The following is a 25,953-nucleotide window of genomic DNA, read 5'->3' as shown; positions in this document are numbered from 1 at the left end:
TCTGTAATATTTAAAGCCATCATGAGTAGGAGCTTTTGTGAGCTGGCATCACATCTTTCCATGTACAGCTGAAAGTATGTTTTATGGAGTAGTATACGTGTCAGAGGTGGAGCGCCTAAGGCATTGAAATGGGCAAACGTCTTAATTCACTGGTAGCATCTTCAAACTCATTAAGAGTCCCCATTTATTTGGCCATCCTCATTTCTGAGGTTCATGTCAACCAGTGTGGGACTTTTAAGGGATATGGACATGGCCGCAGCTCAAAAGAGTTCCCCAGGTGAAGGATGAGCAACCTAGATTTACTTGGGGGACTTAGGAGGCTGATGGTAGATCCAAAAAACCACTCTACTACAGTAGTCAATGAATGCTTCCTAGGGCAACTCACTCGAAAGAGAAAAAAAAGCTACAGCTGAAATTAGGAAAATTATATTCCTCTTCCAAGTTCATATCCTGCTTCTCCCTGCCTCAGAGAGAGCTGCGGGCTATCCTCACAGGGGATTTGCTGCAAATTGGGATCATTTCAAGGCTGTTTGTGGCAGATGACATTGTGGCCAATATGCAGCCATCCAGGAGATTCTGGTGGAAAAGCCAGATTCCTGAGACTACTTTTACTCCTTTTCTTTTCTTTATTTCAGGTTCTCTGTGCTTCTGGTGTTGTGTGCCCCTATCCTTCACATTTATTTCGGCAAGACTGTCCTGCCCAGGAGTGTGTCTTTCACCTGGCTGTGAGCCTTTCCAGCTTTCAGAATCACCCTGCACTCCCATTTCGCCGGTAATTCACCTCGGTGATGATGTACTTCTCTGATGCTTGCATTACTTTGCTTCTCCATTGTTGGGTTAAATCGCATCTCCGATATTGTGTAAAGTCATAGAATCATAGAATAGTAGGGTTGGAAGGGGCCTACAAGGCCATCGAGTCCAACCCCCTGCTCAATGCTCAAAGTCACTTCTTTGATGTTATGTAAAGTTGATTCTCTGACCTGGTGAGGTCTCGGGAGCCTGTCATTGCAAGCAGGGAGAAAGTGCCCAGAGAAGGAGAAAGGTGGGGGTGGAAGCAGTAACTCCGTAGCAGTTTGCTGGAATGGGGCAAAATTGGGACGGCTGCTCTCAGGGGGATCCTTCAGATACTGCACTCGGAAACCAGGGATTTTGGCTTCTCAAGGCAAAAGCGTGCACATGGGGAAAAATGGCATGGGAGCAATAACTCCGTGGCAGATTTCTGGAATGCGGCAAAATGGGGGGGTGCTCTCATAGGGAGCCTTCAGATGCTGCACTGGAGAATCAGGGATTTTGGCTTCTTCAGGGAAATCTGTGCACATGGGGAAAAGTTAGTTGTTCTCCATTCATAATAATGTAGTAGCAGGGAAGAGCCTGGACATGGGCTGGGAAATAAGCCTCTGTCATTGGTTGAGCAGCCCCTGCCAGTTTGACAATGTTAAGTTCTACATCCCCAACCCCACCCGGAAGTGTAACCGTGCACCGTGTAACTCCAGAAAACCAGATTTTAAAGGTACAGTACTCTCAGCTTTTCTTGCTTCATGTGTCCTTGATGGACCAAAACTGATTCTATGAAAATTCAGATAATACTCTAACATGCTTCTCATTCCATTGTTAAGATCCCCCTCTAGAGCGGCTTCTCTTCTGCTCTTTTCTAAGGGGGACTTATCCCTTTGTTTGAGCAGCAAGAATACATAAGAAAGGCTGGGGTGTGGGGTGGGGGAAGAGGCACACAAAATACATACTTGCTCCAAGTTGCATCTGCGTTGTATTCAGGCATACTGAATTGACAGTCTACAGTCTCCTTAAGTACAATTCAGCGTTCAGATTCCTCCTCTCTCTTCCCTTGGATTAGGAGAAACTCTGCTTCAGGCTTGTGTTTTTGAGCCCTCCGGTTTATAACACTGTGTGTGGAGTCTTTTTTGGAACACACAGAAGTCTTGGGCTCATGTGCTTCCCCAGCTCCAGCTCAGCCATGAGGAGATCAGAAGCTCTCACCTGTTTTTGATTAACCATAGATTGTTGTTTCATTCAAACCCAACAAACTGTGGTTAAGCTTAACAATGGTTTGTTTGAAACAAGCTAGCTTCAGACCACAGGTTATGAAGATGGTTTGTTTCAAACAAACCACAGTTAAAATTAATCACAGTTTGTTGGGTTCAGACTTAAAACTAATCTGTGGTTAATAAAAAAAAAATGGAGGCAAAAAGCTTCCAATCGCCTCCTTGTGGCTGCACTAGAGTAGAGGAGGGGAGCGGGGAATGTGTGAGCCTAAGGCTCTCTGTAGCTTATTCATGTCATGATAAACCATTCTGAAACTGGTGAGAGACTTAAGGCCAAACTAGACACAAAACCATTCACACAATTAGTAATTACATGAACAGCTTTTGAAAAGTAAACAGCAGGTTTGGGAGCGGGCAATCTAGATCAGTGCCCTGCCATGGAGGGGAAAGTCAGGTTGCTTACCTTTAACTATAGTTCTTCGAGTGGTCACCTGTGCATTCACACATATGGGCTCTGTGCCTGCGCGGAGACTCATTCGGGAAACTTCCAAGCTGCATAGTTTTTTGGCAGGAACCCCTCCCCCACCATCTCTGGCATATATAACGTGGGTTCCCGCCTTCCCCTCAGTTCCTTGAGACCACAAGTAGTCCCAGACCAAGGAGAAGAACACCTCGGCACCAACAGTCGAGGTGACACCGAAGTGGGGACGGGGGTGGGGGTTGTGTGAATGCACAGATGACCACTTGAAGAACTACAGTTACAGGTAAGCACCCTGACTTTCTTCTTCATGGTTTCTGTGCATCACACATATGGGCAAGTAACAAGTTAACTTACCAGAGATCGGTCGGTGTCTCAGTATAGTACCGATGAAAGCACAGCACTGCCAAAGGCACAGTCCACTCGAGCTCGGACATCCAATCTGTAGGGCTTAATAAAGGTAGAAGGCTTATATCGGGTGGCTGCCTTACACAAGTTTATGCTGGGAACCCCTCTTGCAAAGGCAGTAGAAGTCAACACTCCCCTTGTTGAATGCGCTTGGATTCAAGTCGGTAGGGGTCTCGTGGTGACCTTGTATGCCAGTCGAATGGTGTGTACGATCCAGGATGCCAGCCTCTGAGAGGAGACTGGAGAGCCTTTATTGGGTCCCCCATAGCATAGGAAGGGCCGTTGAGACTTGCAGAGAGGCTTGGTCTGTGACTTATAGAAGGCCAGTGCTCTCCGGACATCTAGAATGCGTAGCCGTCATTCCAAATCAGAAGTTGGGGATGAAAAGAAGGCAGGGAGCACGATTTGTTCATTAAGATGGAAGTCCATGACCACCTTCGGGAGGAATGCTAAGTTTGGCCGCAGGACCACCTTTTCCTTGTGAAATACAGTGTAAGGTGAGTCTGTTCGCAATGCAGAGAGTTCGCGTGCTCTCCTCAATGTCGTTATGGCTATCAGGAAGGCGACCTTCCAAGAGAGCAGCCTCAAGTCCACTGTAGCAAGTGGTTTGAACATTACCAACGTGAGGATGTTAAGCACCAGGATTAGGTCCCACTGAGGAACAAAGCCTCTCAGTGGAGGAGCCAAGTTTCTGAGTACTCGCAGGAATTGCTTGCATAAGGGGTGGCTGAATATGGAGCACCCGTCAATGTTGCCCATCATAGCAGAAATCGCTGAAGCATACGCCCTGATGGAGGAGTACTTCAGGCCTTTGCTGATAAGATGTTGGAGGAAAAATAATACGTCCACTAGACAACAGTCATTAGGGTTACAGTTGTTGTTGGTCACGAACCGAACAAATGAAGACTATTTTGCTGAGTACGAGCAGCTTGTGGATGGTTTCCTCGCCGTATCAAATACAACCTGCACTGTCAGTGGGGAAAAGTGGTGGGTGTTTGGATCCTCCACACCATGAGGTTCAGAGTATGGAGATCGGGGTAAAGGATCCTGCCCTGGTCCCGGGAAATCAAGTTGTCTATCCGCGGTAGCAGTAGGAGGTGTCCGTGCTCTAGGTTCAACAGCATCGTGAACCAGGATTGTCTGGGCCACCAAGGGGCAATCAGGATGAAGTTTGTGGCGTCCTGTCTGATTTTGGAGATCAGCCTCGTGAGGAGTGGGAATGGAGGAAAAAGGTAGAACAGGCGATCCTTCCATTCTAGGAAAAAGGCATCGCTGAGATTGATCCGTGGCTGACTCCAACTCTAGGGATGGCGGAGAATTTCTCCCTGAATCTTCGAGGGGCCGAGCGCCAACACATTCGGCCCCCCGAAATCGGCGGTGAAATTCTCCGCCCCCCCCCCGGGATGGGACTTACCTTTGGCGAATGTCCCTCCCGGCGGCGGTTCGGCGGCCTTTCGTCGGGGGCAGCAGCCGGTCTTCTGACCAGCTGCTGCCGCCACCATTACAAAGTGTAAAAAAAAACCCAAAACCCCGTGATAGGCTACGTAACGATTAACGTAGCCTATCACGGCTAGATTTCCAAAGTCAGCCGTGATAGGCTACGTAAATCGTTACGTAGCCTATCACGGGTGACTTTGGGGAGAAAAAAAAAAGTGCGTACGCAAATGGCGGCGCCCTATGGGCGCCGCCATTTGCGTTCCTTATTTGGTCCCGGTAGTCTACGTAAAGATTTATGTAGACTACAGTGTAGTCTACGTAAATCTTTATGTAGACTACCGGGACCAAATAAGGAACGCAAATGGCGGTGCCTATAGGGCGCCGCCATTTGCGTACGCGCTTTTTTTTCTTTTCTTTTCAAAGTCACCTGTGATAGGCTACATTAATCGTTACGTAGCCTATCACGGCTGACTTTGGAAATCTAGCCGTGATAGGCTACGTTAATTGTTACGTAGCCTATCACGGGGTTTTGTGTTTTTTCTACACTTTGTTTCGCAGCCGGGGTGCTTCTCCCCAGCCTGAATTTCGGCCGGGCGAGGCGGGACGCCTCCCCCCCCTCGCCTGAACTTCAGGGGGAGAAGCGAAGCACCTCCCCCCCACCGCGAAGCACCCCTGCGAAAAGGTAAGTGACTTTCGTACATCCCTAGCTGTGGAGCAGAATTGCCCACAGGCCCTGTTCGCTGGAGTTGCGAAAGGGTCGTTCTCTGGTCGGCCCCACTGGTTGAAAATTAGTTGCAGGACTGTCATGGCCAGCTGCCATTCATGGGAGCACCGGAGGAAGTGGCTGAGAGAGTCTGCCAACAGGTTGTCTTGTCCTGCTATATGGAGAGCAGTCAAGTGAATGTTCTTGGCAACAACCCAGTTGTAAAGGTGTAGAGTGAGAGAAAGGAGGCGGGAGGAGTGTGTTCCGCCTTGCTTGTTTAGGTACCAGAGAACTGTGGTGTTGTCCATAAGGATCTGGATGTGTTGATGTCGGAGGTACGGCTCGAAGGTGCGGAGAGCTTTCCAAACTGCCAACAGCTCCAAGAGGTTTATATGGTATAGTGTTTCCTTGGAAGACCAGAGACTTTGTGCTTGAAGGGGGCCATGATGCAGTCCCCAACCTAGGAGAGAGGTGTCTGTGGTGAGAACCGTGGATGGAGGAGAGGGAAGGAATGGCATCCCTTGTGTCAGATGCCTGGAGTCCATCCACCAGTCCAAGCTGAGAGCAACGACCTCTGGTATTGAGAGTGTGACAAAGAGAGGGTTGCGGGTCAAGTCAAAGTTCCAGATGAACCAGTGTTGAAGTGGTCTCATTCATAGCCGAACCCATTCCATGACCGATACTGTGGCTGCCATGTGGCCTAGGAGGTATTGGACGTCATGTGCCCTGGCACGGTGGGCAGAGAATATCAACGTGGCTTGCATGACGAGGTTTGTGACACGAGTCATCAGTAGGTATGCCCAGCCCAATTTGGAATCAAGGATGGCCCCTATAAATTGAGCTGTTTGAGTGGGGGTCAAGTGAGACTTCTCCTTGTTGATTCATAGTCCCAATGCCTGAAGAAGATCCAAGACGATCACGATATTGCACAGTACAACTTCTTGGGAGGAGGCCACCAGTAGCCAATCATCTAGATATGGGTAGATTTCTACTCCCTGAAGATGGAGGTAAGCGCAGACCACAGCCATGCACTTGGTAAATACACATGGGGCTGTTGAGAGGCCGAACAGCAAGATGTTGAACTGGAACAGTTCTCCTCCAATCGCAAAGTGGAGGAACTTTCTGTGTGAGCATTCTATGGCTACGTGAACATATGCGTCTTCGAGATCGATTGTGGCGAACCAAGAGCCCTTCCGTAGGAGTGGGAGAATTGTGGCTAGAGTTGTCATCCTGAACTTCTTGGGAGTGACAAACTTGTTCAGGTCGGGAAGGCTGAGAATGGGCCTCCATCCCGTTTTGGTACTGTGAAGTACCTGGAGAAGAACCCCTCCATACCAACGTTTGGATGAACGTGTTGAATGGCGCCCTTTCGTAAGAGAGATTGAGTTTCTTTGTGGAGGACCTCCAAAGGCGGAGTGACCTGGACTGGACCCAAAGGCAGGGGTGTGTTGAATTCTATTCTGTATCTGTGTCGGACAGTAGCTAGCACCCAGTTGTCCGACGTCACTCTTGCCCACGCCGGGTAATATTGGCTCAGGAGGTCTCCGAAAGGTGGATTGTAATTGTCGGTACGGAGGGGAACGGAGCTGATGATGTTTAGAGAATCCCTCACCCTTCGTCTTTTGTTGGAACCTGGGGAAGGAGTAGCTTTTTCTCTGCTGGTGCTGTTGCTGTGGGAATCTGGGTGTCCAGTCCCCAGATTGCTGAGGTGGATAGGTCTGGTTTCAGTACCAGCAACGCTGATGGTATGGAGCATGCTGTTGCTGTTGTTGATGGAGATGCCCATCTTACAAGCAGTCGTTCTGGCTTTCTGCACCGAGTCCATCTGGTCATCCATGTTGGCATTGAATAAACCCTCGCCGTCGAAGGGTAGATTTTCTATCCGCGAGTGGGCTTCAGGAGTTAGGCCCACAGAGCAAAGCTAGGCATGCCACCTTAGGACAACAGATCCCATCATGCTCTTAGCATTGCATTCCATTTGATGACAGGCAGTGTTGATCTGTTGACGAGAGAGCTTGGATACCTCCACATGAAACATTCTAGCTAAGTCACATTGATCCTCAGGGAGGTATGCGATGAGGGAGTCCGTTTTCTCACAGAGGAAGAGCTGATATCTGGCCATCATCGCCTGGTAGTTGGAAATTCTAAGCCCCAATGCCGCTGAGGAGTAGAGACAATGTTCAACGATATCAAGTTTGCAACCCCCCTTATCCACAGGTGAGGGATTGTCAGGGTGGAAACTGAGCTGATAGAACCCCAGAGCTGTTCTGATTCTGAGGAGGAACAGCAATCTGTGGGAGAGGAGCGTGCTTATCTCTCACAGGCACAGCAGCTGGCAGAGATTCCTCCTGCCAGCATTCCTGAGATAGTGAGCCTGGCAGCGAGAGAGTGTGGGAGGGGGGCTTGCTGGACGCTCGACACCGATGCTGGGAGCGACGACAGCTGGAGGGCGTGGAAAGGAGGCGTAGCGCTCGTTTGGTGCGCAAGCAACGGTCGTGTCCCGAGGACCCAAGGGAAAGAGGGAGGAACTCTCCCTAGCCCATAAGTTCAGGGTCTTCCCATGATTCTCCTTCAAACAGAGAGCAACTGCCTAACCTGAAGCATAGGCTACTCTGCTGTTCCTTGCTTAGTTGCTGGTGATTAGCATCTGAAAGAGTCATTAAGTTGTAAAAGGATTGAAGCCTTGAAAAGAACCCTTTTGTCTGTGTCTTGAGTTAGCTATTGGAGTAGACTGAAAGAGGCCGCCAGGGCGCTCCTGACAGGCATGTGCTTTCTGTGAGCGACCTTGGGCAGACTCCACAATTATGGAGTTTGGTTTTGGATGTGAGAAGAGGAAAGACGCATCCGTCTCTTGAACCCTGTACATCGATTCCAGCCTCTTGGACGAAGGTGCTTTCCACGTTTGTTGGACTGCACTCAGCAGGGCTGGAAGAAACGGGATGGCCACCAGTGTGGACAGGCCCGTTGCAACGGTATCGAATACCAGATTATGAATCTGTTGGGGAGGTTGTTGGACTGTGCCATTCTCAGCACTTTCAGAGAAGTGGCCCATGTCTTCAGAAGGCGAGGCTCTATCTCGTGTCCCGATGACATTGTCCGGTGATAAGATAGATGGAGAAACCGAGGAATACGAGGAGGAGTCGGACTGGCAGTCCTCCCCAGATTCCTGCAGTTGAGTAGGTCGTTGAACCACAGCGGAGGCATGAGGTGGAACAGGAGGTGGCGGGGCTTGATGGTCCCAACTGGTTTGGTGTATCGCTAAGGACGTTGAGTGCCATGGTACCAGAGGAGGAGGGCAAAAAACCTCCTGGGTGTCAAAGCCGGAGCATTGCCCAGACTGAAAGGGAGCATGCAATGGTGACGGAGCCGGTAGGTAGCGGGAGCGATCGAGGAAGAGATCATGGTCCCTATGGAGTCTCCAATCCGCATCCGAATGTTGTCAGTGGGGAGAGACAACGAGGCCAAAAAATGGTCCCGATCTCGGGATGGAGAATGTGAGTAATCACGGTCATATTGTCCCATCCAATGATCCCGACGGTATCGATCCAGAGATCGGACGGTATCGAGAAGGCTGTCGAGGGGAAAGCGTGGGTCGATCCTGAAGTGACTGGATGTCATAATGACACAGTGTTGGAGACCTGGATCTCTGTCCCGTGGCTGTCTTAGATGGGATGGTGGGGTTGGTGTATCCCTCAACTCACCCTCCAAGACCATAGAGGCCGGTTCCAGAGAAGTCATGTGTGTGGTGGGCACAACACGAATAGGAGAATCCAGTAAAGGAGGAGGAGGTGGGAGATCCCACTCTTTTTCCTGTTGTTTGGAGGATTTCTTTTTCCTCTTCCTTTCCGGTGCATCAGCCGCTGGTTTAGGGCGTTTTGCCCGTTTTGAGAGATTTTTTGCCACTGGAATGGCCAAGCTCCTTCCCGGAGTAGGTGGGTCTACTCGCACCAGCTCAGTGGTGGGTGGGGGAAAGATTGGGTCTCAATGACTGCTTCTGTACTTGTAGAAGGGGCCAAGGAGGGCTGGTCCCTGGGTGTTTGTGCCTTAGGCATGTTGACCGCCTGAAGGGCCCATTGCCACCGGATTGGTTTTAGTCGATCAGACCTGTTCTTGCAAGCCTGTTTTGATAGCAATTGGCAGTGGTGGCAAGCTTCAACCTTGTGGGATTCCTCCAAAGAAGACATAAGGAGTGGCCGTCCGAAGAGAGCACCTTACTGCCATAGGCCGTGCACCTTCTAAACGGAGGCTTTGGGGCCATAGGCCGAGGAAGAAAAGATGTGTCACCGCTGAGGCGAACGACACTCCCCAACACCACCAACAATCTCCGTCTCTCTCTCTCTCTCTCTCTCTCTCTCCACTCTCTCTCACTCTCTCTTATTTTGAAGATAAAGAAGAAAAATAAGATGAAGGAAGAAATGAGGTTTAGATAAGATAGAAATACAGTGAGACAGAATGTTGAAAGAAGTTCCCCACGAAGTAACACTAAGGCGGTCGAAAAGGAACTGAGGGGAAGGCGGGAACCCACACTATATATGTCAGAGACGGTGGGGGAGGGATTTCCGCCAAAAAACTATGCAGCTTGGAAGTTTCCCAAACGAGTCTCCATGCAGGCACAGAGCCCATATGTGTGATGCACAGAGACCACAAAGAAGAAAGGAAGCTTTCATCCTTTCACTCTGGACTGGGGTCCTGCACCTGTCATTTGCTTTGGGGAAAAAAGCTTGAACTGGTATTGATGGAAGCTTGTCTTCCAGTGCACATAGCTTGGGGTGAGGGGGGGGGGACCTGAATTCATAATGCAGCAGGGGGTGAGGAGTTAAAGCTCCTCCCCATTCCCCATGTGCCAGGGTCCTGACCTGACCCTGTGTCTGCTATTTACTTTTGAACAGCCATTGATGCAATTATGTGAATGGCATCTTGTCTAGTTTGGCCCTGAAGTAGGTCTCAGCTGGAAAATTATGCAAGTCAATAGACCTGTTCCCTTCTCCACTATAGTTTTCAAACCAATACCATTCAATTAAGGATTCTTTTTGAAAATGTTTTTGCTATTATTAGTATACTTCACATAAGACTTAACAGAGACTGTGAGTTCTTTGTACATCTGACAGTGTTCTGTGCACCAGTTTCACCTACTATATGTTTGAGCAAAAAGGGGAAACATTACATAGTACACGCAAAATGGAATTGTCAGATAACAAAACAGTTAAAAATACACAACGGGGCAGAATCATTAGATTTCATCTTCAAAATAAAATGAAAACAGGGATATTAAATACAAAGCAATGATGACAACACTCATTTTCAAATTATTAGTTAAGTTTTCATTGTGTATTGAGAGTCCAAGGACCAGTTTTTAATATATGAAACAAGTTCGTCAATACAACACTACAAAATATGTCATTTCCCTTACTCATTTGTAGAATTTTAACATGGTAATATGAATGCTGATTTCTCTCTCTTTCATACTTTGCTTTGAGACTGTGAAATATGCTCAGTAGAATTAAAGGATAGTTAATGGAGAGATATATAAGCTGCTAGCTGAAAGGTAGACAAGGTCAGGGACTAATATGGCAAATTTTAATCCATTTAGTTATGCGTATGTACAAACAAACAACCTTCAGAAAGATCCTGCACATTTCCCTAACCTTAAATGCAACATGAACCTTTCTTACAGACAGCACAAATGTACTTGAGACATGTAGAAAGAGCTCAATCTTAAAGCCAGGGAAGAATTCAGTTCTCTCCATCTGTGAAGTAGAATAATAGCAAACACAATCTTACAGCCAAAGAGAACGGCAGCAATAATCGCACTTTATGCACAACATATAGCCTAGGTATCTTACAGAGCAGTATCTGTAACAAAGCCAATTGTTTATAATTGCTTACAAAGGATGTAGATTTAGAACTCTGGCATCATGCAGTACCCTGATAATATGCTTTAATCTCCACAGCATACTTTCATCCCAGAGCACTTTACTTGCTAATGCATGTTGCCCAAAGGGATAACTTCATCCAGCCATAGGCACGTACTCATCTTTAGGAGACAGCCTTCTAACTGCAGAGGAATCTTTTTCCACAGATCAAGGTAGGAAATGTATAATACACAGTGGCAACTGTGTGGAATTCAAGAATGCAGAACTTAATTCTTTCAGAGAGGCTAACAATATTCACCTTGAGAGAAGTCACATGAGTTTGCTAATGGCCGCTCAAGCGATGCCATACAGTCTCCTTCCTTATCCATGGTAAGAATTGGGATTTTCCTCAAAATATTATCCTCATAAAACCAGCTTCTTCTATTTATGGTGGGCTGGTGAAGTATGAAAAAGTACAGGATAACAATGCAGACATAATTAACAAAACAGGAATGTAAACAAGTAGAGCAATCCTATAGCGGGGTGTGTGGTGGGGGGAAGGTACACTGTGCCTATGTGGTTAGTTTGGCCACAGTATCCAATGTGGACTCAGTGCAGGAAAGGAGAGGGGAACATACAACACAGAAAATATGGAAAGTTATAAAAAATCACAAACATGCCCACAACATTCTTGGAAACACTCTCCGTGCCCACCTATCAGGGGCTATACCCACATGAGACACAGAAAGAGCCAGTCCACACAGGCCAAGCTGGGACTGTGTCCATCACATCACCATGTCCCCAACATGCAAGAAACACAGAGAACTGGGTAGCTGGCCCAGCCAGCAGACTCCTGCGGTGCTATCTGTTAAAGCAGTGACAAACACGCTCACGTTTTGGTTCAAATCCACCCATGAACAGAACATTTTATCTCCCCCCACCCCACGGAATTTTGTGCAGCGGGTTTACAAAACGTGTTAGTGGATGCAAAATCATTTTAGCAAAGCCCTGAAAACTTGCTGTACTACCTTCTGTTTCAGAGTGGCCAAGGAAGTTATTTGACATAGCAGAGGTATAAAATGCTTAGGGCTCTTACATTTGCAACAAATGGTATCACTGAGAAATCAGAGTTCCTGTTTATAAATTATTGGAACCTTTATTTCAATTAATATTCACATCTAAAAAAGAAAAGAAAAAATAACATATAGCATCCCTGACACCCCAGCCCTCAGAAAACAGTTTCCTGTGTAAATAATTGCTCAACTGTGATTCTGTATGCCATTTATAAAATCATAGTGACAAGCTTGCTTCAGATCAACCCACCTGGGATTATCTCAAATAAGCTCTTCAAGACAAGAGCAGACTTCGGAACAGGCCACCATATATGACATTGAGCTGGCTGGTACTACTCAGCCACACAGTATTGATATACCAGCAGCCACCTTTTGCCCACACACGGAAACACCTACCTCTGTCTCCCTGTCTCTGATGCAAAGGGTTTCTTGTACAGAATTTCCAGACAGCACGCAATTCCATAAATAGCAACCAGCTCTGACCTAGGCTTTCACAGTATGCAAGGGAGAGACAAAGTGGTCTGATACTACCAGTGTAAGCATAAAACACCAGTCTTGGCAAAGCACCAGAAAGTTAAAGCCCATAAAAGAGTTGATCCTTAAAGACATGTTCAGAGTTAAGCCTGGGCCTCAAATTCTAGAGATTAACAACTCCTAGTATCAATACTAGCGATTTCATCATAGACTTTTGTTACCCTGTTTTCTTTCTCTGAATAGGTAATATTATCCATTCAGATGGTATGACAAGGATACAAAAAAACAATCTTGAACTCTGTCCTGAGTTATTCAGTACAGAAAGTGTGACTGACACCCTTTTTGATTGGTCCTAAATCAAATGACTTTGTGATGCCATTTATGCAAATTCCTAGGGAAGTCTTTTCCATGAATAGGCTTTCCCTGACCTTTCTACAGTCCTGCATACTGGTTGGAAGATCCAGCATGTCCATGTTGCGAGACCAAGAGATCTACTTTATTCTTTGGCTTCAAGGAGAAAGGCCGCCCTAACAATAGATTAATAACTTCCATTAACTGTAATAACTATGCTGTCCTCAGCATTAGAACATACAATGAAATATCTAGTATACTCTTTTAGAGTTTTGTTTTCTTATGCCCCTGATTTTGTGTTATTTTCTATTTGTCCTATATGGAACTTGTTCCTTGTTTACTCATGAATTTTGCCCCAAGTTATTCAAGAGCCTCATGTCTAAACCAACATAAATCTCTGCCACCTGGTTCCTAACTACCCCCATAGTATTCTTCAAGGGATGCTGGGAAGATGGAAAGAACCAGTATTAAGTTTTCTTTTTGTGCTCTGTGTGGTAACTCCATTTGGCCAGGCTGAAGTGGCACATAATAGTGCAACCACCTGTGTGTCTGTTAGTTCAAGATGCCTCTAGCCTTCAAGGCCAGAGTAAGACTCAGTTAATTGGATTGAATTATGTCAGCTGCATTTCTGTGGGAACATTCACCCTCCCCTATGGGGCTTGGGAATGCTGCATTGCGGCTTGCAATTGGCTAATCAGGATCTTCTTTGAGTGGTCAGGGCTTTGAGCATAAGAAGGGGCTTGGAGCCACCCATTTGTTTTCAACTTCATGCTCTAACTTGCTTTCAGGCTTGTGAGCCTATGGATCCTGGATTGGGCCCTGTCCTGCTGAAAGACCTATACTTAGGTAATGTATATGGTAGGATTAGGTATTATGTCGCTATTTTTGCCATTGTTCCATTGAAACCATTGTTCCAAAGGTTTCTTTGACTCTTGCATACCTTTTTATCCCTTTCCCTTTGCAAATAAACTTAATGTCTACCTTAACAGTATGTTTCCTTCCTTCCAAGTAAGCCTCAGTAATAAATCCAGAGCCCTCTCCTTGGTTAATTGCAACTGTTTAACATTTCTAGCTTGGGGCCTGGAAATTGGGTCTAATGGTTTAAATCCCTATTCCCTAAACCTCAAGAGCATCTTATAAGGTCTGAGAGTCCCCTAGCTCAGGCTGGGGTGGGCGTAAGGGTTAGTGTTCAGCCCAAGCAACTTTTTGTCCCTGCCTACACTGCTGGGAGTTAGGGCAACTCCCGTTCTCCCTTCACTGGGTTTATAGATGTCTTCCAAGTTCCAGGTTCTCTAGAATTTTCCTTTTGGTGTAAAGGCTTAAATTTTCCTGCCCACTCAGCCAAAATGTATGCTACCCCCAACTCCAAGCTCAGTGTTTCGCAGCGGCCAATTTCAAAGCAGCTCAGTAGGCTTTTATTGCCACCCAGCTGGATTAAGAAATAAATAAAAGCTCAGCCTTAATGCAAGGCAATGGAAAATTTCCATATATATATATGTGTTTACATGAACATATGCAAATTAGAAAGCACACATGTGTCTCCTTCTGGAAGAGGCAGCAATACCTACATGCAGTCTTGATACTACTGCTTCTTCCCCAACTATCTTACCATGAGTCCTGGCCACTGCCCCTTTGGATCTTCCCTCACAGTTCTATTCTCCCTTCTACTATACTGCTGCCATTTTACTGCATCAATGTTTGATTCAGGGCCAAACTATGTCCTGTTTTAAAGTATATGCCCCCAGCCGGGTTCTTTAGGAGTTGCTGTAGTGTCCCTACTCTGGCCTTTAAAACCAGCATCTAGAAACATGTCTCTGTTTACTCTCAAAAAATATTTCAGACTGCTTTCAGGTTAACTTTTGTCAGCAATTCTCTTAGGAATTCTCTTAGGAACAGCAGGTTTGGCCTTGGGAACAATAAACGTCTTTTGGCTCCATGACAGCTGGTTCTCTATTTTTGGAGGAAGGGAGAAAGTTGGGCTGGCAGCTTTAGCTTGTGTCCTGGACTCAGAGAAAGCCTTAGCCAGCAAATTAGCCTTAACAGAAATTAATATTGCCACATCAACAATATTTCCCTGCCTCTCCACCACCTCTTACCTCCCTCAGAAATCTCTACATTCCAAAATTCCAGAGGCAGAAAGCCTAAAGAATAGAGTAGTACCACAGAGCTCTGGGAACAGGAAAAGTGACAGAAGTCAACAGGAATGGATACAAAAGCAGCCTGAAACACAATATTTGCTTCTCCTTCTAGCTCATCATCACCTCTCACAAACATAGCAGACAATGGAAAGCAACTGTTTACCTGCTACTGATAACACAAACCCAAAGTAGAGAATTCAATATCACACACTCAGTGGTACCCCAAGATTAACCATCCAAACAATTACATATCTACCTTTTATTTTCTCATCTTGCAACTAATGAAGTAGGCCCTTGCAAATTCAAATGGAGCCATCTATTTCATGAGGTATTTTCTGTGTTTTGGGAATAGGCTAATACACTTGATGTCATAGTAAAGTCCTCTCATGATGCCTTGCTTTGGATATCTGCCCAGCAATCTGAATTATGTCCTTGCCTACCCATTCATGGCTAAAGGCTGTGTGACAAGTCAAGATTTTTCAGTGGATGCAGGTGAAAAAAATACTCAACAATATTCAAGGTTTTTCACAAACACTTGAATTGCTTTGACATGCATATTTATATATTTATTATATTTCTTTACTGCCCAATAACTGAAACTCTCTAGCATTCCTATGCAAGACTGCTGTGTCTTTGAATAACCAGTCACAAAGTTAATGATGATGCGTGCGCTGTTCTCTATGGAGGACATTCCTTTTCCACATTTTGAAAAATATAATATTAGATCTACAGGAGGCATACAAAGGAGACATGGTTCCTATCTGATCCTAGATTCAAATGATTATGCCAGACTCAAAATTCCTTAAAAATCACAACCTGAGTAGAACATAAGAACATAAAAAGAGCCATGCTGAATTAGACCAAAGGTCCATCTAGTTCAGCATTCTGTTCCCTCACTGGCCAACCAGCTGCCCATGGGAAGCCCACAAGCAGGACATGAGTTGAATAGCACCCTCCCATCCATGATCCCCAGCAACTGGTGTACACAGGCATACTGCCTCTGATACTGGAGGTAGCATGTAGCCATCAGGACTAGTAGCCATTGATATAGCCTTATCCTCCATGAATTTGTCTAGCCCCTTTTTAAAGCCATTCAAATTGGTGGCCATCACTAGTGGGATGCACCAAAACTTGAGGACAGAGTGAAACAAAATATTTCATCTTTTGCTATATATCACAAAAGGGCACCTGGTCCTCTCAATAAGAATTGGGTGGGGCAATGACAGCCTCAACATGACAGCCTCAAAAATAGGGAGACCAGATTTTTAGAGACTTCTAACTGAAGACACCTGGGGGTTGTCCTCATGGGGGATTTGGGAGCATTTTGAGGTTGTTCGTGGCAGATGACATCATGGCCAATGTGCAATCACCCTAGAGATTTCCAGTGGAAAAGTTGGATTTTCTGAGACTACTTTTACTCCATTTCATTTTATTTTGGGTTCTCTGCACTTCTGCTGCTGTGTGCCCCTGTCCTCCACATTTACTTCAGCAAGATAGCCTTGCCCTTGTCTTTCACCTGGCCGTGACCTCATGAGCCTTTCCAGCCTTCAGAATTGCCCTGCACTCCCATTTCACCAGTAATTAGCCTCCATAATGATGCATTTCTCTAATGTTTGCATTACTTCCCTTCTCCGTTGTGTTAAATTGCATCTCCAATATTGTGTAAAGTCACTGATGTTATGTAAAGTCACTTCTTTGATCTGGCGAGGTCTTCAGCGCCTGTCATTGCAAGGAGGGAGAAAGTGCCCAGAGAAGGAGAAAGGTGGTGGTGGTGTGTGTGTGTGTGTGCGCGTGTGTAAGCAATAACTCCACAACGGTTTGCTGGAATGGAGTGAAATTGGGGGAGGGGCTGTTCTCAGGGGGGATCCTTCAGATGCTGCACTCGAGAACTGGGGATTTTTATTTCTTCAGGGAAATCTGCACACATGGGGAAAAATTAGTTGCTCTCCATTCATAACAATATAGTAGCAGTGAAGAACCTGGACATGGGCTTGGAAACAAGCCTCTCTCATTGGCTGAGCAGCCCCTGCCAGTTTGATCGTGTAGGCTCCTTCCAACCCTATGATTCTATGATGATGTTCAGTTCTACTCCCTGCACCTCACCTGGAAGTATGTTCTTCTCAAACGCCTGTGTGACCCCTGAAAATCAGATTTTAAAGGTGCAGTACACTCAGCTTATCTTGCTTCGTGTGTCCCTGGCAGACCAAAACCAATTCCATTAATATCTGGATAATACTCCAACATGCTTTTCATTCCAATATCGTGAAAATCCCCCTTTCAACTTGAAATTAAGAAATGTGGCTCTTACATTCAAATAGAGGGAGGGAGGGAACATGTTATACAGAAACAGGGTGTTGTTGTTTTCTTTATTCCCAGACAAAAGAAGAAAGGACCCGATCTCAGTCTTTGTGATTTTCTTTCACTAAACTCTTGAGCTAGAAAAGGCTCTTTATCTTTCCCCAAAATCCAATCACAAACTCCCATAACAGACCCAGAAAGAGAGACAATGACTGGGTTTGGCCACAGTGAGCTGCGGTGCCCACGAATGCCAAATTGCATATGCAACCCCTACAGAGGGGTTGTCGTGTTATTAGGGGTGGTGGAGAATTCTGCCACGGACTCCAGTGAGGCCAGATTCTAAAGAATCCAGCCCCCCGGAGTCCATGGCGGAACGCCCCCCACCCCCCCATGGAATCCCCCCAGGACAGACTTACCTGGTAGTGGATGAAGCGGCAGCAGCAGCTCCGGCTGCTGCCGGGCTGCTACGGCTGCAAATGGCAGCCGTTGTAGCAGCAGCCATTTGCATCCCTACGCTAGCCCATGACAGGCTACATAAATATTTATGTAGCCTATCACAGGCTACCGTAGGGATGCAAATGGTGTCCCCTACGCAGGACGCCATTTACATCCGCACCAGCCTGGCAGCGGACAGAGGCCCTGCTACGGATCGGCCCAGCCGGTGGCTCCACGACATGGCTGCGGAGCAGAGCCAGCCGGGCAGGATTCTGGGGGGGAGGACCGGATCACCTCCCCCCCCGTCGAGGATTCCGGGGGGAGGAACAGATTGCCTCCTCCTGCCCAGCGAATGCCCCGACCAGAATCAGGTAAGGGATTTGTACATCCCATGTGTTATGTGAACCTGGTGAATGTGGGTTATGCAATGGTTAAACAAGACCATGGGTTATATGAGGGTTGTTTAACCAACATGTAACCCATGCTCACTGGGTTCAGATGACGCAACAACCCCCAAGTGGGGGTTGCATATTCAAAATCGCAGCCTCACACAACCCGCAGTCTCACCATGGGTTAAATAAATAATCCAGAATGGCCTGGCCATCACACACACACATAGGATGAATATGAAAACAAATTCCTTCCTTCTTGCTGCTCAACTATGCCAGATGGTTGACCACAGGAGGTATCAGATCATTCAGAATTTAGTGAATTAACCTTGGAAAATGTCTCAGGAAGCAGTAATTATAAAATTCAGGCCACTGAAATTATTAGGCCTGTAGAAGTACTCACCATTCACCCCTAGATTTCAAGTCAATTGCTGTTTTCTCAAGGTGACCAAACGAGGTCTTCAGCAATCAAGAAGACAGATTTGGCACTACAGAGGACTCTTTTCAATGGCTGCATTTCAAAGAAAGGAACAAAGGAGAGTGAGTCTGCCTCTTCCCCTTCAGTTGTTGGCATGTCTTTCTAAAATGTACATGAGCTTAAAAACAGATGTCTGTGCACTTCATGTATTAAAGCTCTAGTGCAGCCTTCCCCACCCTGGTGCCCTCCAGATATTTGGAACTTCAACTCCCATCAGCCCCAGCCAATATCATTAATGGTCAGGAATGCTGGAAGTTGTAGTCCCAAACATCTGGAGGGCACCAGGGTGGGGAAGGCTGCTCTAGTGTGTAGTTACCCAGCACAGGCCTATAAAATGGATTTGTTAAAATCGTAACATGCGAAGTAAGACATTGGGTACTTCATAGACTTGGTTAGAGCCTATCCACTGCACTTTCCCAGCACTCCTATTGCCTGGAAGCAGAGAAAAATGTTGGTAGTGACAATGATGCCACACCAACGAATTGGCATTCTGTGCTTGTCTGGGTTGTTTATGCAACTAATAAGAATGGTTATAATGATTAAAAAATGGGCTTTGGATATTGGCTTAGGGTGCAATCCTATGTATGTCTAGACAGAAAAAAGTCCTGCAACTCCCAGCAAGCATGCTGGCTGGGGAATACTGGGAGTTGTAGGGCTTTTTCCATGTAAACATGCATAGGATTGTGCCCTTAAATATGTTTCATCCTTTTTCTATTGCATGAATGGCATTTAAGAACCTGCCTCTTCCAAGAGACACTGAAGCTTTGTTCTTTCTTCTTGAGACTGGCAATCTGGCTAAATGTAAGTATTGCCACTTTAATCCTTCTGAGCTTAAACTTCTAGAAAATATATTTCTTAAAAAGCAAAAAATAACTAAAAATGGCAACGTCAGGTGGCTTCAGATGGAAGATGCAACCTCCTATAGCCCTGTGCATAATGAATTTATTTTATGGGGTTAACCATACTGACTATTTAAAAGAGAGAAAATTGAATTGCAAGCATCTTTTGAGCTCACCATGGCTAACGGGATTCAGTTCAGCTGAAAAATGCAACCCTTTTCCAGATCTTCACTGCAGCCCTATAATTGTCCGTTGATGTTATAGCTCCTGTTTATGCATTTTCCTGGTACAAATAAAAGAGAATAACTAGCTAACTCCCATCAGCCCAGGTACAAGACTAGGAAGCCCTTTAGATTTTATAAGAAGAATGCTCAGCTTTTAGGTAAGAAGATTGAGAAGTACTTATGGGTGTTGCTTCTTAAAAAAGAAACTAAGGCTGCAATTCTGTACACCAGCTGTCCCCAACATGGTGCCCTCCTGATGTGTTGGACTACAATTCCTATTGAGCCAATGTACTTACTTCTGAGTAGGTGAGTACAGGATTGTACAGTAAATTACTGTCATTAATTGAAATTTACACCTTCTGGGCTTAATCTGTTTTATGCATATACTCACTCCGACTGCATTTCTCTATGTACACTGAAGCTACCTATCACTGCAGGCCATACTTCCAGCACTTGCACCCTGAGGGGCACATTTGGCTCCCAGTTGCCATTAAAGTTTTATTGAACAAAATGAAGCTGGGAATTATTTAAGGGTTTATCAGGCTTTATTGTCCCGCAGAGCTTGTGTCTTTATTTCTGACAGGCGCTGGGCTGTAAGTGTTGTCTTGCTGTTCAGGACAACCATCTCTCCTTCGTGCATTCACGCATGGTCTCCTACCACAGCTACATGCTACATTTGCTACATCAATGTAAAGGCACTATTAGACCATCGTCCCCTCTGGAGCACAGGCTGTGTTCTCCCTCTCCTTTCACAAGAGAGGTAATGCGGCCAAGTGGAGAGAGTGTTCTTCTAATCTCTGCTCAGCCATGAAGCTCACTAGGTGGCTTTGGGCAAGTCGCTTTATCTCTCAGCCTAATCAGTGGGTACTTCAAGGATTTAAAAATGCCACTTAGAGCTCTTTGAAGGAAGGGTAGGTTACAAATGAAACATACAAACTAATTAACAGACAGGAAGCCTGGGAAGACATGACAAGCAGGAACATAGCTAAGGCAATTAATCCATGAAGATGAGGGGTAGATGAAGCAAAAGTAGTCTCTACACGGTTCTGGACTACTCAACTTCCCCCCTGCCCTGTTAAAAATGGATTAATTTTTCCTGACTATATTAACTCATCTATCATGGCAGCGACACTGCACTACTGCAGAGTAAAGCTAAGGTGAGTACTAATTTAGCAGACAGTGCTTGCTGAGCTGTGGTAGAAGTGAGCAAAGCAAGCATTGGGCTAAGAACTGTTAATACAAAGAACAGTTTCTCAGAAGCAAACCAACTGCAAAGCGGATATTGTAATTCTAACCTACATTCAGTACATTCCAAAAAGGCATACAGATCGGAGTGTCCTGTGTCAATTAATCTGCAACAGCATGGAACACACACGAATGCTCCACATACATCTTACACTAAAAATAGATGACAGTTACATAAAATAAACAGCATCACGCACACACAAAATGCCTTGGAAATTTTCCCTTCCATACACAACCCTCTCAAAAACTACAGTGCAACCATCTTTCTTGTTTTATATTACATGTCCCAATCTCATTAGAGTGGCTAGTAGAATTCTGTCTCTGGAGTCAAGTGTATTTGTCTGTTCAAGATCCATACACATCAAGGAAAGCAGGTCCCATAGCACAGGTTGTTTGCCCAGATTGGTACAAATAACTGGTGAGACCTAGACCCTTGTGTCAGTAGACTCATACTCAGACTTTGCCCCTATGTCCTATCATGATTTCTAAGTTCAGCCAAAAGCTCTCTCCTACGTTCCAAGGTTATGTCAAGAAGCATTTTTGGTGGCTGCTCTTTAGCTCTTCTTACCTTCTCCTGGAAAAGAAAACCCAAGTTGGATATTTACTAAAGTGATATAGGGCTTTTGTTTTTGATAACATCTCATTTTTGGTCCTCAGGGTTAAAGTAGTATAGGGATGTTGCTTCAGACCAAGGACTTGTTGCCCTCCAGATGTTGTTGAGCCCCAATTCCCAGACAGCATGCCCAATGGTCAGGGATGATGGGAGCTGGAGTCCAACAACATCCAGAGGACCACAGGCTCCCCGCCCCTGCTTTAGACGTTATTTAACTGGCTGGTTTTAAAAGCCTAATATTAGGCTTATAATAAAAGGAAAGAAAGAAGGTTAAGACCTGCCAAGGATTAATCAGTAACACCAGGATCTGAAAGCAAAATCCTTAACTAAAAGCCAAGCAGCATGGTAATGGATGGCCCACATGGCCCACCAGTTCTGAGGTGACAACCACAACAAAAGCATTGAGTTCTTGCAGGATCAGAGGAGAACTCTGAATATGGTCAGAAATCAGACAATCATGTACTTTGTATGAAAGCTTTTGTTTTTCAAGCCAATCTCTTCATGTGAAATCCCAAAGTAGATCCGAGTACTTGAAGTTAGCACATATTAAACACAGCAGTCTTAATACTTGTCCATATACCCCATCCCAAATAACATTAAAAAAACCAGTAAAGGAATTCAATTTCCATGGTAAATAAAAATACAAATACTATTTATCTAACACTTAAGTTGCACAGATCTGGTGCATGTTTTATTTTGAAAATGATGTTTGAGTTTCTGCAGAATTTGCACATTCTGCCCCCCTCCCTGCCCCCTTAACATCTAGTTTGGATCCAAAGATCCATGACTGGAAGAAGAAAATGTAGTAGTGCTGCTCTGAGAATGTCACGGAAGACATCTCACACTGCAGTGCCACAATGTATCAGGGGGGTGAGGGTGATGCTGCATGAGAAACGTGGTGGAAAATACTGGTTGTAAAATATAAAAATTAGTGGACCATTAAAATATCTTGAGAAAGAATTTGTGTAAAATCTTATGCAAGAGCTCAAACAAACAAAACAACTTATCTAGATTTGAGGCCACTGTTCTCATGCAATGCTTTTCTGCTAGATAGGAAATAGTGCTTTTGCTACTAGAAAGGCACCTTTGGATTAAAGCTGATGTCTGGAATTGGTTCAGGTAGGTAAGGCAGGTGGGAATGTGACTAAGGGCCTGTCTACATGGGAGGCTTTCTCCGATGCTGGTGTGGCTTAAAGTCGTTAGGGACACATGGCGTCGTGGCCACTCTGCAGCCACCCCGGAGTTTACCTGTGGAGAAGCCGCATTTTTGCAGAGTACTTTTACTCCATTGCTTTTCCTTTAATTTGGCTCCCTACAGGTCAGCTGCTGTGTGCCCATCCCTCTGCTTTACATTCGGTATGATGGAGGCATTCCTAGGGGTGTGCCTTTCACTTGGCTTGGTAAACTAGGTAAATAGAGTAACTCACCTGCCTTTCCAATACATCAAAGTCCTGGAGCTTGCTTTTGAGCCTTCAGAATCGCCCTGCACTTCCTTTTCGCCAGTGGGGGTAATTAGCCTCTGTGATTATGCACTTCTCTGATGTCACTTCTCTGTGATGATAACTTCGCTTCTCTGTGATGCTTGCTGTAAGGACTCAAGGGCATAAGCCCTTATGCACATAAGGGCTTAAATGTAGTAACGATCTACCAGGATCATGGGAGCTGAGAAGCCTGTCACTGCAAGCAGGGAGAAGTGCCCAGGGAAGGATAAATGGGGGTTGGAAGCTATAACTCTGCAACAATTTACTGGAATGGGGCAAAACTGGGGTTGTGGACTGCTCTCATACAGAGCCTTCAGATGCTGTAATGGATAATTGGGGATTTTGGCTTCTTCATGGAACACTGCACACATTGGGAAAAAGGGGATGGGAGCAATAACTCCACAGTAGTTGCTGGAAAGGGGCCGAAATTGCGGTGGTGGAATGCTCTCATAGGGAGCCTTCAGATGCTGCACTGGATAATTGGAGATTTTGGCTTCTTTGTTGAAAAGTGTGCACATTGGGGAAAGTGGGGAGCAATAACTCTGTGACAGTTTGCTAGACTGGGGCAAAATTGGGGTGGTACTCTCATAGGGAGCCTTCAGATGCTGTACTGGATAACTAGGTTGCTTCTAGCTTTCATAATTGTGAATTAGTTACTCTCCATTCATAATAATGTAGTACCAGGGGGAGCCTGGACATGGGCTGGGAAACGAGCCTCTCTCATTGGTCAAGCAGCCCCTGCCTGATTGATGAGGTTCTGTTCTACTCCCCACACCCAACCTGGAAGTATGGTCCTTTCAAGTGCTGTGTGACCTGTGAAAACTGGATTTTAAAGGTATGGTGCACTTGGCTTTTCTTGCTTCGTGTGTCCCTGACAGACCAAAGCCGATTCCATGAAAATCCGGATAATACTCCAACGTACTTCTCATTCCGTTGTTGTAAAGATCCCCGCTAGGAAGATCTGACTCGATGAAAAGGAGAGGCAGTCCATTTTGTGAACCCTTGGGGCCTTTACAAATACTGCCCAAACATTTCACACATTAACCTTCAACCATAAAGGCTAAAATCTAAAAAGGTGCAACAGTTCAGACAGGTATGAAAAAAAAACTTGTGTCATAGCAAGCTATCAATACAGATGCACAAAGATGGTTTATTAAACCAGGGGAGCATCAAGGAATTTACAACACCAGAGGTAATTCAGAGTGGGTCATGTGAGTTTCCAATGCAACGGTGTAGCCAAAGAGAGGAATGTGGTCTCTGGTTGTAATAACATGGAATAATTAGAACATAAACATTTTTAATGTTTATAACATTGGTAAGATAGCTACCAGAAAATTGTATGAGTTCTGTGTTCCACATTTTACTGAATCTGTAAAATTGGAAGGAGTTCAAAAGGGAACTATAGTGGTTAAAGTCTGCCAACAGCAGATGTAAACACTTCAATTCATTTAGCTTGTCCAGTTCCAAAAGGGTTATAATTCCATTAAAGAAAACTATGATGGAAATAAATGTTTTAATTTATCCCTGTAAAAATGAATACTATAGATGAGGGCAAGTGAGCAATTGGACACTGAAACGCTTTTAGACATTGCAGAGGAAGCCATATCAACAGCAAGTGCATGGGGATACATTCATTTTAAATATAAGGGACGGGTGATAGAGATCAAGCTCAGCAAGCCAGAGGTGAGACAGAGGATGGCCTCTACATAATCTGGAGCCTTCCTATCAAGACCAGAAGCCTTGTATAATATTATTTTTAGCCACTTTTGCACATTAGTGAGCACTCTTTCATATTGATGACTTGATGAAGCAGTTCGTACACTGTTAGCACAACAGAAGGGCAAATCTGCACAGGGCAATTTCAGAGGTCAAATTGCTCATTTACTATACGTGGTACCCACAAGTTGTATCAGTGCCTGTATTCATTATTCATTCTATGCTAATTTAAACATATGCATGATACACTACAGAATTAGGTGGAGGAGCTGCACATCTTTGCAGGGAGGGGGGATAAGAGGGAAATATTGGGGTGGGTAACAGATACAACTCAGGATTTTGTGATGTGGTTCATGATTTTTGATCCCACATGGTGGGCAACTAGTTCCTGTTGAGGCTAAGTGAGCATGCCTTTGGCAGGAAAAAAGTTCTTTCAGGTATTTCAGTACATGCACAGAGCTCCCTTGTCATCAAGGACTTCCATACTTTTGCATTAAACTCATTCATAGAGGGGATGGATTCTTGATCAGAGAAATAGCCAGAAGAAGAAATGGTGCTCAGGTATTGCTATAAAATATTAGTGCCTCGAAATATTATAATTGCATGGCTAACACTCCACGAATATTTCTGAATGCAATGCATGATCCTTCTGGATAAGCATTCTAGATGATAAGTGATGTTCAGCTAGACTGACTAAATATGAAATCCCTTGAATTTCTTGCATACGGATAACTGAGAAACCACTTATCTGATAAATAACGGCCTTGGTCGCCACGGTGGATGATATGAGGAGGGCTCTGGATAGGGGTGAATGTTCCTTCCTTGTTCTCCTCGACCTCTCAGCGGGTTTTGATACCATTGACCACGGTGTCCTCCTGGACTGCCTGGAGGGGTTGGGCATTGGAGACACCGTATTACAGTGGTTCTGGTCCTTCCTCTCCAGCAGGTACCAGAGGATAGCACTGGGAGAGGAGGTTTCACACCCATGGCTGCTCACTTGTGGGATGCCACAGAGTTCCATCCTCTCCCCGATGCTATTTAACATCTATGTGAAGCCGCTGGGGGCTATCATCAGGAGGTTTGGGGTGCAGTATCATCAGTATGCGGATGACATGCAGCTCTACCTCTTGTTCAAATCTTCACCAAGGTTGGCCGTAGAATCCCTGTCCAAATGTCTGGAGACGGTGAGTGGCTGGATGGGGAGGAATAACCTGAAGCTGAACCCTGACAAGAACGAGGTACTTTTGGTGTGTACAAAAAGTACACACAAAAAGTGTACAAAAAGTACACACAAAAAGTGTACAAAAAGTACACTTTTTGG

At 45.4% G+C, this 25,953-nt stretch overlaps 1 protein-coding gene across 11 annotated transcripts in view; it reads right to left on the bottom strand.

Annotated features, from left to right (window-relative positions):
• Positions 1-25,953, bottom strand: part of SPTB (spectrin beta, erythrocytic) — a 154,504-nt gene that overhangs the window by 120,543 nt on the left and 8,008 nt on the right. For 3 of the 11 annotated variants that reach the window (XM_084804326.1, XM_084804316.1, XM_084804291.1), the window contains one exon: positions 18,440-18,547. The exons of 2 other annotated variants lie outside the window; for them this stretch is intronic. The gene's annotated coding sequence lies outside the window, so the exon portion shown is untranslated. Of the gene's footprint in view, positions 1-18,439; positions 18,679-19,529; positions 19,637-25,953 lie in introns of those variants that run through there. 6 more of the 11 variants (XM_084804373.1, XM_084804384.1, XM_084804394.1 and 3 more) reach the window with 3 other exon arrangements.

Source organism: Heloderma suspectum, chromosome 1 (genome assembly GCF_057233095.1).
Source record: "Heloderma suspectum isolate Gila_16-S chromosome 1, 16-S_ref, whole genome shotgun sequence".
Lineage (NCBI taxonomy): Eukaryota > Metazoa > Chordata > Lepidosauria > Squamata > Helodermatidae > Heloderma > Heloderma suspectum.
The sequence above is the reverse complement of the archived record's forward strand: the minus strand, read 5'-3'. Positions and strand labels throughout refer to the sequence as shown.